Source organism: Staurois parvus, unplaced genomic scaffold (genome assembly GCF_062004578.1).
Source record: "Staurois parvus isolate SC_StPar_1 unplaced genomic scaffold, SC_StPar_1.0 ptg000154l, whole genome shotgun sequence".
Classification (NCBI taxonomy): domain Eukaryota; kingdom Metazoa; phylum Chordata; class Amphibia; order Anura; family Ranidae; genus Staurois; species Staurois parvus.
The window spans coordinates 7,004,340-7,025,000 of record NW_028317950.1 but is presented as its reverse complement, the minus strand read 5'-3'; the positions used below and the strand labels follow the sequence as shown (position 1 = coordinate 7,025,000).

General features: G+C 42.9%; 1 protein-coding gene across 3 annotated transcripts in view; it reads left to right on the top strand.

Moving 5' to 3' along the window:
- Window positions 1-20,661, top strand: part of GATA1 (GATA binding protein 1) — a 58,408-nt gene that overhangs the window by 12,545 nt on the left and 25,202 nt on the right. Inside the window, exon 1 of one of the 3 annotated variants that reach the window (XM_089674985.1) lies at window positions 10,584-10,697. The exons of the other annotated variants lie outside the window; for them this stretch is intronic. The gene's annotated coding sequence lies outside the window, so the exon portion shown is untranslated. Of the gene's footprint in view, window positions 1-10,583; window positions 10,698-20,661 lie in introns of those variants that run through there. 3 annotated transcript variants of the gene reach the window in all.

Sequence of the window (20,661 nt, the reverse complement as noted above, 5' to 3'; positions counted from 1 at the left end):
TTTAGTGGACGTTGTGCGCAGTTTGTGTCTAACTGCTGCTACAGCACAGCCTTCGTAAAATAGAAATATTTGCTTAAACACTTCCCTGCAAATTGGAAAATAAAGTGGATTTATTCTTTATTTGAATCAATATTTTGTTGAAATTGCATATCCAGAGCTTGCAGCTTATAGCACAAAGATACTTCCTAAATACAGAGCCATTTATCAATAATGTAATGTATGGGTACTATGGTTTCTTAGGTAAGGGGCTTATGAAATAACATCATAATACGCTAATAGTAGATCTATGACCACTTTCAGGTAAAGCAGGGAAAGGTTGTAAATCTTGTTATGATCTACAATATTCACACCTGTGAATAGATGTGTTAGTGTCAGTTCACATACACTATATTGCCAAAAGTATTGGGCCAGCCCTCCAAATCCTTGGACTCAGGTATTCCAATCACCTCCATGGCCACAGGTGTATAAAATAAAGCATCTAGCCATTTATCCTAGGTTCACATCTGTGCGAGTGGTGCTGCTGCGGATCCGCACGAAAATCCGTGCAGCCGCACCACCCGCACAGAGAAATGCAGACCCGCGGGCGGGTGCCATTAGTTCTAATGGCACGCCGCCTGCACTGGAAAACGCAACCGTACTGGGAACAGAGGTTACCGTGCGGGCTGCGTTTTCCAAAGAAGTGCAGGGACTTCTTCCCTGCATGGCACAGGCATGAAAATCCATTCAAATGAATGGGCTCTTGTGCCCTTGCAAAACGCGGCCCGCACGGCCGCATATATGTGAATCGGGGTCAGACTGCTTCTACAAACATTTGTGATAGAATGGGTCGCTCTCAGGAGCTCAGTGAATTCAAGCGTGGTACCGTGATAGGTTGCCACCTGTGCAATAAGTCCATCTTTGAAATTTAAAATACAAAATCAAAAAGCGGTGTCCAAATAAAATAAATAAAATATCCAAAAAAATTGACACTCAAAAAGTCACACTTTCACCCTTGAAAGTCCAAAATAAATGATAACTCCTCTTAGTGTCAGTGAATCTTCTCAATTTTCTTCGATATAGTAATCCAAATGTATGGTCGACTTCCACCGTATACCTCCAAAAAATATATATTAAAAACTGGATAGTGTGTTATCCTCAATATTCAAATAATCATAACATATATAAAAAATGAATTCCCAATATGTGAAAAAACTGTGAAACACGTGACAAAGTGAAAACATCCCATGAGCACTTCTATGTGGCTAGAGTAAATACGCTTACCCTAAATAAAATAAACAAAAGCCTTTAGGATAATTTTTCCAATATGTAATCTCCAAAATTTCTCCAGGATCATTCCATAAAAGCTGTGCAAGATACCGGACTATCCCATGCCCTCAAGCATGATATAAATATACACTTCTCTAGGCTGTCCATAGAATACCACTCAGAAGGAAAGAAAGGACTATATGGTGTAGTATTCAAATTAAATAAGTTAAGGCTTTAATAAAATATGCTTTCATCAATATAGTAATAAAACCGCATGTATTCCCATATGACAGGATCTCCAAGCAGCTTCCAGGAACGCTTGTATTGATATCACCTTAGTAAAGATGGACGCTCCGCTACTTCCGATCAATCTGTAACAACTGACGTCATGTCCCAAAGCGTCAGATGCAGTGGTGTAAAGCACGCCGCCACTGGAATCTAGAGCAGTGGAGATGTGTTCTCTGGAGTGACAAATCACTCTTCTCTGGCAATCCGATGGTTTGGCAGTTGCCAGGAGAATGGTATTTGCCTGACTGCATTGTGCCAAGTGTAAAGCTTGGTGAAGGCGGGATTATGGTGTGGGGTTGTTTTTCAGGGGTTGGGCTTGGCCCTTTAGTTCCAGTGAAGGGAACTCTTAAGGTGGCAGTTTGGGGATGGCTCCTTCCTGTTCCAACATGACTGCGCACCAGTGCACAAAGCAAGGTCCATAACAACATAGATGAGTGAGTTTGGGGTGGAGAAACTTGACTGACCTGCACAGAGTCCTGACCTCAACCCGCTAGAACACCTTTGGAATGAATTAGAGCAGAGACTATGAGCCAGACCTTCTCATCCGACATCAGTGCCTGACCTCACAAATACACTTCTGGAAGAATGGTCAAACATTCCCATAGACACTCCTAAACCTTGTAGACAGCCTTCCCAGAAGAGTTGAAGCTGTTATAGCTGCAAAGGGTGGGCCAACTCAATATTGAACCCTACGGACTAAGACTGGGATGCCATTAAAGTTCATGTGCGTGTAAAGGCAGGTGTCCAATACTTTTGGCAATATAGTGTATATGCTGATTGGATGTGGTTTGAACCGCATCCAATCCGCATGACATGTGAAATAACTGCTTCCTATGGTGCCTGTTCACATATGTCCGGTGCTATGGCAGTGCGGATTGTAAAAGGATCTTGTCTGTTTTATGAGCAGTGCAGTCCAGTTCAGGTGCAGATTACAGGCAATTGACTTCTATGGGAATCGTTTCTGAACCACACATGTCATCAGTTGTGAACAGGATAAAATCCTGATCTGAACCTGTGCTGTACCTGATACAAACCTGAACCGCTGAACAAATACTGTATCAATTACCTGTCAAACCTAAGCTTCAATCCGCACCGCACATGTGTGAATCAGCACTTACTGCACGCACCTTAATGCATGTTCATTTGGGTGTTTATGTGTTGCATTAAGAAGTTAATTCATTCTGAATGGGCTGCCAATGCACCACAACCTTTGTTTTTTTTTAACTAAACTACACAACACATGTGCTGTGGTGCTCATAAAGTGGAACTAAACTCTTGCAATCAACATTAGCTGTGTTTAATCCCTTTGCTGCTAGCCTTAGTAAATAGGAAAGTATATAATATTTACCTTCTTTAAACTTCTTTTTTTTACATTTCTTCAGTTGCTTCCTGGTTATTGGCCTAAGCCAAAATTATGTAATACACTCCAAGAGACTTCATGGGCATTTTTTTTTTTCATCTGGAAAAGGGGCTTTCTCAGCTAAGCACACCTTCCTGCCTGCATCTCTCAGCTAAGGGCAGGTGGATTCCAGGAAGTAAATGTTACATAAATCATCTGTCGTTATTCAAGATGGCCTCAGCTAGAAATGCCACGGGTGTTTCCAAAGTGTTTTCTCAACAAAATAAAGCATGGAAACATGGATGGATGGATGAGTTTGCTTTGAATATTAAAAATTATGTGAATAGCATTTTCAGTTTGTGGTGTTCACATACAGTTAAGTTCTGCTTAAAGTGCATGTGCTTTTCCCACTACTGTATTAAAAGAGAAGTATGAGGTTTAAAAAAAAAACAAGCCTACATACTTGCCTAGATGGGTGCAGCATCGGTTCGATGCTGCATCTGTCCTCTGCTGCCTCTAAGACCATGAACTGAGTGATCAAAGAACACTGATTGCTCAGTTCTTGGTCTTCAGTGAGCAGAGAGATGGTGACTGTCAGTCACTGGCTCTGCTCCTCCAATGCTCACTGGAGTGCCAGGCTGTGGAAGGCGGCTGGAGTGACTGGCTCATGCTTTCAGTGACGGGATTAGGTATTTCTCCAGAGTCTGGACAGGCTGAATGATGTCAGCCGACAGAGGACTTTAGCCTGCTGTTGGCAGAATATAGGTCACAGGAGTGCAGAACACAGTACACGCCTATGACCTTCAGGAGAAATAGGGCCAAAAGAGCTTTGCCCACTACTGTTTTAGTGTGTTGGGCACTGTTTACAAATAATAGAACCACAAAGCACTGCACTGCGGTACACACATTTTACCATGCGGTACCACAACACAGAATTATGAATGGGCCCTAATAATATCTTTTTGCTTTCTTGACCATGAGTCTTGGTTCACACTACTTTGAAGCAACTCTGAAGCAACTTTCAAGGAATTCCTGGGTAATTTCCCTGTAATGTCAGATCCAAATCACATAAATATAGACGGAGATCCGACTTGGAGGCAACTTCTATTAAAGTATATGGACACGAGTCGGATAGAAGTCGCCTTGAAGTAGTACAGGAACCTTTTCTAAAGTCAGAGCGACTTCAGTAGTGCTAATTAAGACGGCTCTCATTGACTAACATGGTATTTCACTTGTCATGCAACTTGGGGTCTCACAAGTCGGATCCCAAGTTGTACCAGTGTGAACCGAGCCTAATGTGAAGAGCTTCCCTCACTTCCTGTTCCAAAACCACAACAGGAAGAGAGAAAAAATCTCTCCAAATTGAGGTGAAATCCCTTCTTAGACAGTTGTCACCAGAACAGGTGTCCCCATTGGATGATTTCCCTTCACCTCCTGTTCCAGTGATAACTGTAAAATTTGGATTTTCCATCACCTTGATAAAATAGGGTGAATTTTTCAAAGGCAACCCAGACAACAATAGAAGTTTAAAGCGGTTCTCCAGCTTTCTCTAAAAAAAAAAATTAAAAGCCAGGAGCTATATAAACTGTAGCTGCTGACTTTAAAAAAAAAACAGCCTCTCACCTGTCCCACTATCCAGCCATTCTTTCCACCAGTGTCCAGTCACAGGCGCTGGCATGTCAATTGTGGGTACCCGGTGCACAGGCAGTCATCTGGGACCTGTCACATGTCCCATGAGACTGAAGGGGGGGGGACAACTTCCACTTTCGATCACCTAGGCCAGTCTCTTTCAACCGGGGTGCCTTGGTAAAATGCCCAAAATTTGCTCCAAATTGCCCAAAAATTGTGTACAAGGCAGTGGGTGAATCAAGCTTGCTTCTTTGCTATACAAAGCCACAGGTTTCCTAACAACCATTGACATGGCGGACATAGGGCACCTGCATATCATCCTTGTTTGACCCTCTACCCCTCCCTGTCAGTATTGGGGTCACATTAGCTTCATTGGAGAGAGAAAATGAGGAAGAAGAATTGCTAGAATACTAGTCAATACCAGTGTGCAAAAATATATTTGCATTGAAATAATAAGTCACCTCTAATACTGGGTGTCTTATGTGTATAGATGCTGCTGCAATATGTAAAACTATTAGGTTAGTATTTTACATTTTAGAATGGGGTCCCTTGAGAATGTCCTTAATTTTAAAGGGTGCCTTGACTGGAAAAAGGTTGAGAAACACTGGTCTAGGCAGTTGGAGTGGAAGTGGGAACAGGTACCCTTTAAAATCGGGTACCTGCTCCCCAAAAGTTTTAATTTCTTTAACGGGAGCAGGCCTTAAAGTGGAACTTCCACTTTCAGGTTGAGCTCCATGTTAAAGTCACATAGGTGAAAAAAGACACAAGTCCATCTAGTTCAACCAATAGAAAATTAAAAAAAAGGGAAATTTCCAAATACATGCTATACTCAGAGTTAATCCAGAGGAAGGCAAAAATCATTAATAATCATGATCCAATTTGCTCCAGCTGGGGGGGAGGATACCTTCCTCAACCCCCAGGAGACAAATTAAGGTGAGTTCATCCAAAAAAGGCCCAAATGTCCCACATAAAATACTGTAAAGCCCATGATTGGCTTCTTGTATTATTTCTTCCTGCATAGAAATTATAAAAAGTATTTTATTTTATTTCTCAATAAATGGGGTAATTGAAATATTCCTTCAGGGTCACTGACCAACTGCATACAGTATCTAGAACAACAAAGAAGTCATAATCTACTTTGCATATAGTTACTTTTAGCCTGTCGGTGCTCGCTGGTGTAACACATAGGCCATGGCTTCTGTGGTCTACTATAGGTGTGTTAAACTCGAAAGAAAAAACAACTAAACAGAAAAGCTCATGAATGCTAAAGTACACTGTTTACTAAAATAATAATATAATCCTTAATACCAATAATTAAGGCACCAAAGAACATTTTCTAAAATAATCAGGTAGAGAGTTATGTAATAAGATAGACAAACGTCTGGGACCAAATTTAGGGACCAATCAAACTTCTGGTTTAAATCAGCTAAATACATTTCAGGTGCATCAAAATATAAGGTGTACAAAGTTATACACTTTTTTTTGTAAAACAACTGCTGTCTGAGTAGCAAAGCCTGTCCTCTGCCAGCGTGCTGTAGAGAAAGACCTTTGCTCTCGGTGTTAAAGCAGAGGTCACAACCAGCAGATCTCTGCAATCAGCAAATTTTATGCTCTGTACGGATTGGAGAAAAATGGTTTTGGCTCAGCAGGGGGCGTGTTGAATGTATTTAGCTCATTTTAACTGTTCAGTTGGGCTTTAAACAATTCAATACGGGCAATTTTACACCTTCCTGCCCAGGCCAGTTTTCAGGTTTCAGCGCTCTCACACTTTGAATGACAATTGCGCGGTCATACAACACTGTACCCCAACTAAAATGTTATCATTTTCTTCACACAACTAGAGCTTTCTTTTGGTGGTATTTAATCACGGCTGGGGTTTTTATTTTTTGCTAAATTAACAAAAAAAGACCCAAACTTTTGAAAAAAAAACACGTTTTTCTTTGTTTCTGTTATAAAAGTTTACAAATAAATAATTGTTCTTCATAAATTTAGGCCAAGATGTATTCTGCTACATGTCTTTGGTGAAAATAACCCAAATGGCGTACACCCTGGAAAGCTACAGCATTTTTGCGGCCGCCAAACGGCTATAGGCCAGGCGGCTAATGGTTAATTAAAGTGGTATTAAAATCCAAAATAAAAATGTATTATATTGCAGCTTACCATCTCTTAGATGTATCAACATGCATGTTGATATATTTATATTGTATTTAGAAGGTTATGAGGTCATTGTCTTTCATGCTAGCTGCTCCACCCACACAGATCTAGCGCTCGTTTTTTACATATATCTATCTCTTAGATGTGGTGACTGCATTCATTTTCCTTTTTTAGGCCTTTTTTCCTTTATTTTCACTTAGTAAGTCTGGTATTTTTCAACTTCCTAACTTCCTTAACCTCTTCATGCCAGTGCCTCCCGGCCCTTTAAGGGGTTTAAGACGCTGGGAGGCGGGACAGGGTTTTAGGGTCATGTGACCACTGGGATTCTCTGTCACGGTGATCACATGATCGGAGAAGGTCTCCAGTCATGTGACTGCCGTAATTCGCTGTCACATGATTGGAGAAGGTCCTGATCGTAAGGGGAGATTGGAACCTTTCCAAGAGACACTGACATATGTGCTCTCAGCACATATGTGTTTTCAAATGGTAAGCAAATATGCGGCTGCTCGGCTTCAAGGCCCAGCCGCCGAGAGGCCGCATATTTGCGTACAGTCGGTGTCAAGAGGTTAAGAGACCAACCTGTCCAGCAAACATGGTAGTTAGAGGGTTGAAACAAACCATTTAACACTGGCAAGTTGCTTGCAATGCTCAGTTTTATTCATTTATGTAAAACCTTTAACACATTAAAAAAAAAAACTGTAACTGCTTAAAAAGTGTTAGCTGGAGATCGGCTTCAACATGCTAGTTAAGTCCATCTAAATCTTCCAGTGCATCTAATACTACCACCTCTCCAGATTGACAATGCTGCTGTCCAATATTGTCTCTGTTGCTCCTCCACTGGAATCAAGACATTCTAAGACAGGAAGAGTGTTACCGGACAGAACACCAGGTGAAAATAAGGGGAAAAAGCCTAAAAAAGACAACAATTGCATCCACCAAATTCAAGAATTAGTAAGCTGCAATACATTAAATGTTTCCTTTTGTGTTTAATAGTGACTAAGTGGTTAGCACTTCCGCTTGGCAGCACTAGGGTTGTTGATTCTAATCCCAACCACGACACTACCTGCACGTAGCTTGTGTGTTGTCCCTGTGCCTGCCTGGGTTTCCTCCAGGTACTCCGGTTTCCTCCCACACTCCAAAGACATGCTGATAGGTTAATTGGCTCCTGTCTAAATTGGCCCCAGAATGTGAGTTAAGGGACCCTAGATTGTACACTCCTTGAGGGTTAGGGACTGATGTGAATGTATAATATATGTAAAGTGCTGCATATATTGATGGTGCTATAAGTACTGTACCTGTAATAATAAATAGTGATCTAACCCTCTTAAACTAGCTAATGGCTTAAAAAAAAAAAAAAACACTGATCAAAGGTTACCAAAGCAGCTAAACAGCAAAAATAACATGTTTATTGTTCTTATTTTGAAGAACTTTGAATGATGCAAAGAAACTGTCACTGTTACAGTAACTCTAACTGAAATGTAGAAGCAGTGTTTTAGAAAATTACGGCGCTATCTTGAGGATAAGGGATCACTTACTATATATATATATATATAAAAATTGGATTGCTGCACATGAAAAACTTTTATTGTTGAAAAATCACCATACAAAAGGGTGATCCTAAAAAATGGACAAAACCATACATCATTGTGTTCAACAAACAATTTCGGGCTATTATGTTAACGCCCTTCTTCAGATCAGAACACATATTGAAATACAAAATACTACTTAGATCAATATATACATACATCATAATTGGAATCATGATAGCCCGAAACTGTTTGTTGAAGACTATGATGTATAGCTTTGTCCATTATTTTGGATCACCCTTTTGTATGGTGATTTTTCAACAATAAAAGTTGTTTATGTGCAGCAATCCAATTTTCTTTTTTCTATATATGGCCTTTGGGAGGACCTGATTGCTATGCACTGTGACTGATCATTATTGTGCACTCCACCCATATTACTGCTATATATATATATATATATATATACAGTTGTGTTCAAAATAATAGCAGTGTTGAAAAAAGTGAATAAAGCTCAAAATCCTTCTAATAGCTTTTATTTCCATACACACAAATGCATTGGGAACACTACACATTCTATTCCAAATTAAAACATGAAGAAAAATATATCAAATTTGTGTTGTTCCTCTAAAAAATTTGAAGAAAAGTGAATATTAGACTGTTCAAAAAAATAGCAGTGTTTGTATTCTTCTTTACAAACTCAAACATTCACTATAGAAACTGAAAAATGTTTGAAGTTTTTGCTTTCCTTTGAATCACTTAATTAATATTTACTTGTATAAGCACTGTTTCTGAGAACTGCTGTACATCTGTGTTGTATGGAGTCAACCAACTTCTGGCACCTGTGAACAGGTATTCCAGCCCAGGATGATTGGACTACATTCCACAGTTCTTCTCTATTTCTTGGTTTTGCCTCAGAAACTGCATTTTTGATGTCACCCCACAAGTTTTCTGTTGGATTAAGATCCGGGGATTGGGCTGGCCACTCCATAACGTCAATCTTGTTGGTCTGGAACCAAGATGTTGCGTGTTTACTGGTGTGTTTGGGGTCGTTGTCTTGTTGGAACACCCATTTCAAGGGCATTTCCTCTTCAGCATAAGGCAGCATGACCTCTTCAAGTATTCTGATGTATTCAAACTGATCCATGATTCCTGGTATGCGATAAATAGGCCCAACATCGTAGTATGAGAAACATCCCCATATCATGATGCTTGCACAGCCATGCTTCACTGTCTTCACAGTGTACTGTGGCTTGAATTCAGTGTTTGGGGGTCGTCTGACAAACTGTCTCCGGCCACTAGACCCAAAAAGAACAATCTTACTTTCATCAGTCCACAAAATGTTGCGCCATTTCTCTTTAGGCCAGTCAATGTACTCTTTGGCAAATTGTAACCTCTTCAACACGTCTTTTTTTCAACAGTGGGAGCTTCTTTGCGGGGGCTTCTTGCAGATAGCTTAGCTTCACATAGGCGTCTTCGAATTGTAACAGTACTCACAGGTAACTTTAGACCTTCTTTGATCTTCCTGGAGCTGATTGTTGGCTGAGTCCTTGCCATTTTGGCTATTCATCTATCCATTCGAATGGTAGTTTTTCACTTTCTTCCACGTCTTTCATGTTTTGGTTGCCATTTTAAAGCATTTGTGATAATTTTAGCTGGGCAGCCTATCATTTTCTGCACTTCTTTATATGTTTTCCTCTCCAGTCAACTTTTTAATCAAGGTACGCTGTTCTTCTGAACAATGTCTGGAACGACCCATTTTCCTCAGAATTTCAGAGAGAAATGCACTGTAACCAGCATGTACAACATTTGCTGCCTTCCTTCCTTAAATAAGGGCAATAATTGCCACCTGTTTTTCAAAGAATGAATGACCTCACTAATAGAACTCCACACTGCTATTATTTTGAACATGCCCCTTTCAATTAGTGATTCAATTACACAGAATCAGCAGCATGCATGTCATGACTGTTGGGTCTGTTGGATTTCTATTACTCTACTACACCTGCTAGTAAATTATTTGCCATGTAGAAATATAATTTCTACCAAAAACAGTGATTGATCAGGTTAGTGATGTCTGACTGCTATTATTTTGAACACAACTGTGTATATATATATATATATATATATATATTTATATTTTATTTCTTTTTTATTCTGTTGTCATCTGTGTTTTTTGTTCACATCCTATACAGGAGCAAGAATCTTGGAGCCCCTTCTATTCTGTATTTAGTCCCTTTGTCTTTTCTTCTTTTCTAATTTTATACCATTAGTTGTAACTTGAACAAGAGGATTCAAACTGAATTAACAAAACGGTAAGTATTGTTTTTAAACAATGGACTGAAATTTGATGAAAGATTAAGAAAAAGGGACTAAAACGGCAACAAAATGTATTGTATTTTCTTCCAGTCTTCATTCCTATTTATTGATGTGTAAGAATGGTTCTTTGATGCTTTGATAAGGCCCTTCATTGTCCAGAACCTCCTAAATGTGTGCTTATGCGGCTTGCAGGCACCAGCAAGGTACGTGAGCTCCAAACTAAACAACAGACCATCATCTACAATAGAATCACAAAAATGATGTACAGTACTTTCCCCATAGCTGGCAGACCAAGCGTTTACTAGCACTCTGCTAATATAGTATATAATATATACCGAATGACTGCGAACAGGCTAATCTCTGCTCACATCTTGTCTTGGGTGGAACTGATGTATGACGTGAATGCTGACCAGTATTTTGACATTTCTCTAGAGATCTGGTGCTGATAAGTTCATTAAGGAAATAAATTTTCACTTCCTGTAACGGAACAATGTTTGTTGGTAGTGGTGACCAGTCAAAGAAAAAAATGATTTTGTTGCTTTCCTTTTCAGTTTTTTCTCTTGACTGCTACCCAGTAGAAAAATGGGTATACAATATTCCTTCATTTCCTTCTGGTGATTTAAAGTGGAATTCCTGCCTAACACTATTTATGCTTAAAAATGCCCCCTCCTTCTACCTATCCTGCCTAACCTGTGTAAAATAGAATTGTATACTTACCTTCTCTTAGTCTGCTCCAGTCTGGTCACATGATCCACAGATTTGGTTTCCCTCTGTTAGTGGAGCAGTGGAGGAGAGAGCACCAACATCGCCTGGGAGCCAATATCAAGACATTTTTATGCATAGTTAGTGTTGGGCAGGAATTCCACTTTTATTTTTATGGTTTGAAATCCATTCTATGGCCTCTTTAGCATGCCTATCCTAACCATTAAAGAGAGATAGCACCCAATAGGGCAGTCTAGGCAAGAGGTAAACAAATTTCCACTTTATGCTGTAGTAATGCTTCATTCAAAATTGAAGGACAGTTTTTGATGGGGTGTTTCTTTAACCTCGGGAATTGCATATTGCATTATTTCATCAAGATGGTTGGCTTCACCACTTACGGTACTCAAAATCTTTATCTCCGCACATTTCTTGAATTCTCTCCAAAGGTCAATGCTAAGAGGTGTCAGGAGCATGTAGCACTCCTAGTCCATCACTGCCACTGGTCTCATTCCAGCATCCTGATATTAGTTGCGTTACATTCTCCCTGTCTGTCTACCTGCAAGGTGTTAGATGTGGCCAGTCTCTGGATGGAGACCAAACCTGATTTTAGCCAGTCAAGCCTGTGCTTGTGATAGCATTTGTAACACATACTCAAGCTCCCGGTTTGTCTACCCTGCTGCTTGGAATTCCCTGTGTATGACCTTGGATTGGATATCGACTATTCTCTGAATTCTGCCTGCTTTTTGACTATGGATTTGACCCTGACTATTCTGGACCTTGCGTGCCGTGTACTTGGACTGTCATTGAACCCCCTGCCTGTCCGCCAACCGCAAGTACCTGTTTGGTGTGCTCAATTTGCGCCTGGCCAGCATGCTAACCAGGCACCATAGCATTGTGTATAAGTCCTGGGGGCAACCGAATATTGGTAGGCCTGCTTGCTCTATGGGAAAGGTGGCTGCTATAGATGAAGAACACAGAAGCCAGCTATAGTGTCTGACCACCTGTGTTAGGGGTAAGCGTGACAAGAGGTTCTTCAAGTGAGCATGATATTGCAAATTTATAAAAATGTCCACCGTAGAATTAGCTGCTTTCTGCGGTGTCACTACTTATTGGGAATTTGCTGACTGCATCAGAGATATAGAGGTGGGTGAGCTATGTCCAATATTGAGCAAGGTGTAATTGAGTATGGAGATATCATGTCAACTGCAGAGAACAGGCACTTTAAAGTGTTAATTTGGTATAGAATATGTGCAAAACTGGCTGATTATTTTGCCACCCTTTAGCCCATGGAACAATTAGATTAAAAAAAGGCAAATTCACTGCCCCAAATACATGTTGAAGATAATAGAGGATTATGGGAAAGGATGCAAAAGTAACATTTACTGAGGTTCAGCAGGTTTGTCCCCTGGTGGAATTGAGTGACTATGTTGCAAGGACTCCCTAATTACTATAGAGACTTGATATGTGTGTGATAGTGCTGCACCGACAGAAGTGAAAACTGTGTCTGCTATGAATACCAGAAGGTGCTCTTTCATTTAAAGAAGCAGAATTGTGATTAAAGTGATATTTAAGGTAGAATTGTTTCCTGAAAAATAACACACGTTATACTCACATGCTCTTGGCAATGGATTTGCACAGAGCAGCCCCGATCCTTGTCTTATCAGGTCCCCCACCAACACTTTTGGCTCCTTCTCTCCTCTATGTGCCCCCATAGTAAGCTGATTGCTCTGGGGGCACTTGTGAGTGCTTGCTCCCAAGCCCCGCTCTGAGTTTCCATAAGACACACAGAACAGGGCTAGATTCTGCCCTCCCTTCCTTTTCACTGGCAGTGATTGACAGCTGCAGGAGCCCAAGTCTCTCGCTGCTGTCTCTGAGCCGATGAAAAGGCAGAGACCCGGGAGAGCAGCTGCTCTCCTGCACATTGCTGGATCAAGATCAGGCTGTACCTTCATAGAATGCATGAAGGTAAAAACAAAATTCAGCCTTTGAACCACTGTAAATTATAATGTGGGTTGACCCTTCTGTGGTCCTAGGATGCTACCTCCCTGATGACAACAAAGGGAGAGATCTCCAGATTGTAAATTATTGGATGTGTACAGAGGAGTGCCTGTTACCAAAGCTCACCTCGCTTAAAAGACTTTTTGAAACATTTAATAGTTAAGAGCATCAAATGCAGCCATTGTGTTTCCGGGGGAAACAAGCCTCCCTCTTCTTTGGGGTTTGAGCAGTTGATATGAATAAAATCAGTGCCGTTAGAAGATGCTAAACTTCACTAAGCCTTACGCAGGACCTATAGTGCATTGTGTCATGATTTTATTAACATTGACTACTCAAGCCCTGAAGAAGGGAGAGGGCCAGTTTCCTCTGAAATGCGTTGGCTGTATTTGATGCTTTTAACTATTAATTGTTTCAAAAAGTCATTAAAGTCAGATGAATGTTTGTACCAGGTGCTTCTCAGTATACATCCAAGTAATTGCTACAGCAAGGAATTAGGGAAAGTAAATACTCCAGCAACAGCCATGATGTTTAGCAGGTCGTGATCCTACATGTGACCACATAGCACCTGCTCCATATAACTGGTGATCATGGGAAGGAAGGCAAAGACAGCAATTATGATGGTTCTGTAGACGTTTACAACTATCTCTATGGTGATTTCTTTGGCCATACACTGATCAGCTCACTGTATTTAGATCTAAGGTAGTCCATCTCACTCTTTAAATTCCTACTTCTTTTTAAGAAAAAAAAAGTTATTTTGGGTGGAAAATGCCCACTGTAAACCAGTATCACACCATGTTCCTATCTGGAATGGGAGCAGCTATTGCCGAGGCTATCAGAAGGCCAGAGGTCGGCTGAAGTCTGACAGTTGTCCTAATAACTACCCAACTTCACATGCTGTATCCCATTCTACAAGTGTGCAGTGTGCCAGGTCATAGGGCAGCAAATGTCAGACTTCAGGTGACCTCTGACACTCCTGCTAAAACTATACAGGTATAGCAGAGAATTAATGTTCGGATTTGTGCACAAGGCCTGTTGTGAGTCAATATCTCTGAAGCAAGACATATCATAGTTGTTTTGAGTCACTCTGCATGGCCCATTCTAAACACTTTACTAAGCTGGTATCTAGCAGTAAGTCTGCTGCTGTCTGTCTGTCATCACTTATCAGTTTAACTGAAACTGCACACCCACCAATCTGATAACTTCTGACTCCTACTCAGAGGAGATGATGTGTTATATCTAAGAGCAGTTCACATTTATCATTGGACAAAGAAGAGATATTTGTAATCTGTACTAGTAATCCGTTTTAAATGTTTAGCTCAATCAAAAGTGACATTTCAAGTAGAGGTAGAGTTTGATAACTTTTGTCATCTATTGCCTTCAAATACCCATTGGGAATTTGTAGTGCCAATAAAGCTGTGGCCACTCACATTTCCTATTACAAAAAATACATTAAAACTCCGTTAGGGAGAGTATGATCTCCCGCTGACTGCTGTGGTCAGTGTAAACCTGCAAACTGCAGTACAGAGATCTCACTGAAAACCCTAAGAGGTTTAAGATGAAGGGCCCATTCACACCACTGTGCTGCACATTACTGCCTTGCTAAAACAATGTATGGTTTCCTATGTGTTGCGCTGTTGGGATGTATTAGCACAGCAACACACATTGGTGCATGACAATGTGTACGTTGCAGCACGCAGCACTGTTATGCGTCTTGTGCTTTTACATGTGCTTTACATGTGCCATTGGCTGTCAATCACAGACAGTGAGTCAATGAGGAGAGAGAGGGGGGTGAGGCCGAGTCTCGGCTCTGTCTGTGAATGGAAACTCAGAGCAGTGGCTCAGAAGCGAGCCTGCTTGGGTGCCTCATAACAATCTGTTTGCTTTGGGTCCACTTGTCATGAGGGAGGGACCAGGATAACTGGCGGGGGACCAGAGAAGAGCAGGATCGAGGCTGCTCTGTAAAAAAAATTAAAGTAGACTTGTCAGCAGTTTTAAGCTCTGAAAAGGAAAAGTTCCATCTACATTTTTTTGGCCAGAAAATGCCATACTTTGCACCCCTCTAGTTTCACTTTGATACTAGAGGCCTGACTTAAGGGCTAAACACTGCCAAAAAAGAGCGTGTTCACTGGACAGAGGAATGACAGTTTGCAGTTGAAAATGGCTGGTAGGTTTGCTTGAAAGTATACCTGTCATTACAGTAATCCTAGTACACTGCCACTTGTACTTGGCAGTAGGCAATTGCAGCTCTCTCTAGATGAGAACAAAGGAAGTCCAAACGGCTGCCCTCCAAACAATCCATTTTATTGAACCAAGATAAAACCAGTACAGACAGTGGCAGGGGCGGACTGACAACTCATGGGGCCCCTGGGCAATAGGGGATCATGGGGCCCCTGTGTCCTTGCCCGAACGCAAAAAAACCTATGAAAAAGGTACCAGGGGCATCTCATGGGGCCCCCTAATGACCCTGGGCCCTCGGGCAGTGCCCGAGTTTCCAAATGGTCAGTCCGCCCCCGGACAGTGGAAATACAGTAGGGGACTGGCAGGTATATGCGTTTCATGCTAAAGACAGCGCTTGTTCATTACCCCAGCGTAAAGAATAAGCACTGTCTTTAGCGTGAAATGCGTTTACCTGCCAGTCCCCTACTGTATTTTCACTGTCTGTATTGGTTTTATCTTGGTTCAATAAAGTGGATTGTTTGGACTGCAGCCGATCAGACTTCATTTGTTCTCATCTATGCAGCACACAAGCTGGGCTAACACCCACAGGAGGAGTTGTGCATGGAGATTGGGAGTCTCTCTATCTTGAGCAGCGGTAAACATATATGCAGCTATCTCTAGTATTCTTTGCAAACAACCATAACCCCCGCATCCTTGGGCAATCTAATATATAATTACTGACTGGTGCTCATAAGTAGAGAAGAGCGAATCGAACTTGGCGAAGTGGAATTCGTTTCGAATATCAGGAAAATTTCGATTCGCGACGAATCCGAAAATAAGCAGACTTCGGATGCACGAATCGAAATTTTTCCAAAACCGGCGGCGACATGTGCGGCGACGGAGCGGGGATCCCTGGGAAGGCGCGCAGACAAGGCGCGCTGACCCATAATGCATTCATTCATGACATGTGATCGCATTAGCCAATCAGCAGCCAGCCAGCCAGCACTGTGTAATGGTCGAGCTATAAATTGCGGCCATTTTAGAATTCTCCATTTGCCTCCAGTCATTCAAGAGAGGCAGACCTGGCTGTATTAAGGGAGAGAGTTAGGGACACAGAAACATTACTTAGGGCCACAGAAACGTTACTTAGGGCCACAGAAACGTTACTTAGGGCCACAGAAACGTTACTTAGGGCCACAGAAACGTTACTTAGGGCAACAGAATCGTTACTTAGGGCCACAGAAACGTTACTTAGGGCCACAGAAACGTTACTTAGGGCCACAGAAACGTTACTTAGGGACACAGAAACGTTACTTAGGGCCACAGAAACGTTACTTAGGGCCACAGAATCGTTACTTAGGGACACAGAAACGTTACTTAGGGACACAGAATTGTTACTTAGGGACACAGAATTGTTACTGAGGGACACAGAATTGTTACTGAGGGACACAGAATTGTTACTCAGGGACAGACACAGAATTGTTACTCAGGGACAGACACAGAATTGTTACTCAGGGACAGACACAGAATTGTTACTCAGGGACACAGAATTGTTACTGAGGGACACAGAATTGTTACTGAGGGACACAGAATTGTTACTCAGGGACAGACACAGAATTGTTACTGAGGGACACAGAATTGTTACTGAGGGACACAGAATTGTTACTGAGGGACACAGAATTGTTACTCAGGGACAGACACAGAATTGTTACTGAGGGACACAGAATTGTTACTGAGGGACACAGAATTGTTACTGAGGGACACAGAATTGTTACTCAGGGACAGACACAGAATTGTTACTGAGGGACACAGAATTGTTACTGAGGGACACAGAATTGTTACTGGGGGACAGACACAGAATTGTTACTCAGGGACAGACACAGAATTGTTACTGAGGGACACAGAATTGTTACTGAGGGACACAGAATTGTTACTCAGGGACAGACACAGAATTGTTACTCAGGGACAGACACAGAATTGTTACTGAGGGACACAGAATTGTTACTGAGGGACACAGAATTGTTACTGAGGGACACAGAATTGTTACTCAGGGACAGACACAGAATTGTTACTGAGGGACACAGAATTGTTACTGAGGGACACAGAATTGTTACTGAGGGACACAGAATTGTTACTCAGGGACAGACACAGAATTGTTACTCAGGGACAGACACAGAATTGTTACTCAGGGACAGACACAGAATTGTTACTCAGGGACAGACACAGAATTGTTACTGAGGGACACAGAATTCTTACTGAGGGACACAGAATTCTTACTCAGGGACAGACACAGAATTGTTACTCAGGGACAGACACAGAATTGTTACTCAGGGACAGACACAGAATTGTTACTCAGGGACAGACACAGAATTGTTACTGAGGGACACAGAATTGTTACTGAGGGACACAGAATTGTTACTGAGGGACACAGAATTGTTACTGAGGGACACAGAATTGTTACTCAGGGACAGACACAGAATTGTTACTGAGGGACACAGAATTGTTACTGAGGGACACAGAATTGTTACTCAGGGACAGACACAGAATTGTTACTGAGGGACACAGAATTGTTACTGAGGGACACAGAATTGTTACTCAGGGACACAGAATTGTTACTCAGGGACACAGAATTGTTACTCAGGGACAGACACAGAATTGTTACTGAGGGACACAGAATTGTTACTGAGGGACATAGAATTGTTACTCAGGGACAGACACAGAATTGTTACTGAGAGACACAGAATTGTTACTGAGGGACACAGAATTGTTACTGAGGGACACAGAATTGTTACTCAGGGACAGACACAGAATTGTTACTGAGGGACACAGAATTGTTACTGAGGGACACAGAATTGTTACTCAGGGACACAGAATTGTTACTGAGGGACACAGAATTGTTACTCAGGGACACAGAATTGTTACTCAGGGACAGACACAGAATTGTTACTGAGGGACACAGAATTGTTACTGAGGGACACAGAATTGTTACTGAGGGACACAGAATTGTTACTCAGGGACAGACACAGAATTGTTACTGAGGGACACAGAATTGTTACTGAGGGACACAGAATTGTTACTCAGGGACAGACACAGAATTGTTACTGAGGGACACAGAATTGTTACTCAGGGACACAGAATTGTTACTGAGGGACACAGAATTGTTACTCAGGGACACAGAATTGTTACTTAGGGACAGACACAGAATTGTTACTGAGGGACACAGAATTGTTACTGAGGGACACAGAATTGTTACTGAGGCACACAGAATTGTTACTCAGGGACAGACACAGAATTGTTACTGAGGGACACAGAATTGTTACTGAGGGACACAGAATTGTTACTGAGGGACACAGAATTGTTACTCAGGGACACAGAATTGTTACTCAGGGACACAGAATTGTTACTCGGGGACAGACACAGAATTGTTACTGAGGGACACAGAATTGTTACTGAGGGACACAGAATTGTTACTGAGGGACACAGAATTGTTACTCAGGGACAGACACAGAATTGTTACTCAGGGACAGACACAGAATTGTTACTGAGGGACACAGAATTGTTACTGAGGGACACAGAATTGTTACTGAGGGACACAGAATTGTTACTCAGGGACAGACACAGAATTGTTACTGACGGACACAGAATTGTTACTCAGGGACACAGAATCGTTGAATTAAAGAGTATGTCAGACAACATGCAGAGGAGTGGCAGAGGAGGCAATGTTTTAGGAGCGAGCAGACGTGGCAGCAGAGGAAGGGGTCGAGGCAGCACTAGTCGCAGCCAGAGGCCAGTGCTCCCGGTGTCATCCAGCGGTCGTGTCTCCACCGACAACCCTGCCGTCATCGATTGGTTGGCTCGGTCGTCTTCCTCTTCCCAGGTCACCTCTGACACCTACAGCCAACGGTCGGTGGGTACGTCAGACACAACCGTTAGTTGGCATGGCCCGGGAGCAAGCCCACTGAAATCACGTGTCCTCTACCTGCCCCTGTCCTTTGGTGTTCCCTCACCAAGCGAAGTATCGCATGCTGTGGGCTCAGCCCCACTGTACAGTGAGGAAGAGCTAACAGAGGGCGGTCAGGAACGGGGGGAGACATCCGCCTCTTCAGCAGCCAGGCGAAGAAGTAGTGGCGAGGAGAGTGGCTCGGTAGCCGGTCTAGAGACAGGTCTGTCTCCTGACCCACACGCAGCCGAGGGGGCTAGTAGTGAGGCGGAGACCCTAATTGATGATGATGAGGCTGATCGCACTTGGCAGCCTTGTCGTCATCAGGCTATTGCTTCCGCATCATCAGGAGAAGAGGGTGGCAGCTTGGCAGCGAGCAAAACAGTCGGTGGGTTGCCCAGGAGGCAGCAGGGTCGCAGCAGTGTCAGTGGAGGCAAACGGCCACGGAGTAGAGCACCAGCTCCACTGCAGCCTACCACCACGGCCAGTAGTGGTGCCGGTGTGCACGGAGGAAGTAGCAGTCAGCCAGTGAGGAGTATCGGGGGCAAAGTTTCCTACTCGGCGGTGTGGCAATTTTTCGTCAAGCCGCCCGAGGAGGTAAACGTAGCCGTATGTCGACTATGTGGCCAGAAAGTCAAGCGTGGCCAGGGGGCCCATGTTGGGACTACAGCGTTGCGTCAGCATATGCAGCGTCGCCATTTGGTGGCCTGGGAAAACCGTGATAAAGATACGGCGGTTCTGCCTGCCCCAGCCCCCGCTCCATCACCCGCTCTGTTACTTGCTCCGTCACCCGACGTAAATCGCCCTCTATCAGCCAGTCAAGGCTCCAACACCTCTGCTGAGGGGAGTTGTCGCTCGTTGGCATCTTCCGCTCGTTCAGATGCTCCTTCTCCTGCTACTCCTCTTCGCGGATTCCGTCAGCAGTCTTTCTTGGAATCCGTTTCCAAGAGACAACAGTTTGCGAGCACGCACCCAACGGTGCAAAAGCTGAACGTCCTCCTGTCCAAGTTCAGTACATGTCATTTACGGCCCACTGGGTGAACGTGGTGCCGTCACAGCCGCACCAGCAACTTGGACAGGTCACGCCGCTTTTGCCTCCACGTTTGCACGTCCTTGGTCCACAAAAGATGTCCGCCTCTACCACCTCTTCTTCCGCCGTGTCCTCAGCCGCCACCCCCGTGCCAAGTCCCATTACCCGACCGGCATATCACATGTGCAGGGCGCAACGGTGTCACGCTGTGCTGCACCTGGTATGCCTTGGCGAACGTAGTCACACAGGGGAGGAACTTCTGAGTGTAATGAACAGAGAAATCGACAGATGGCTGTCTCCGCGCAAACTGAAAATCGGAACCATGTTGACCGACAACGGA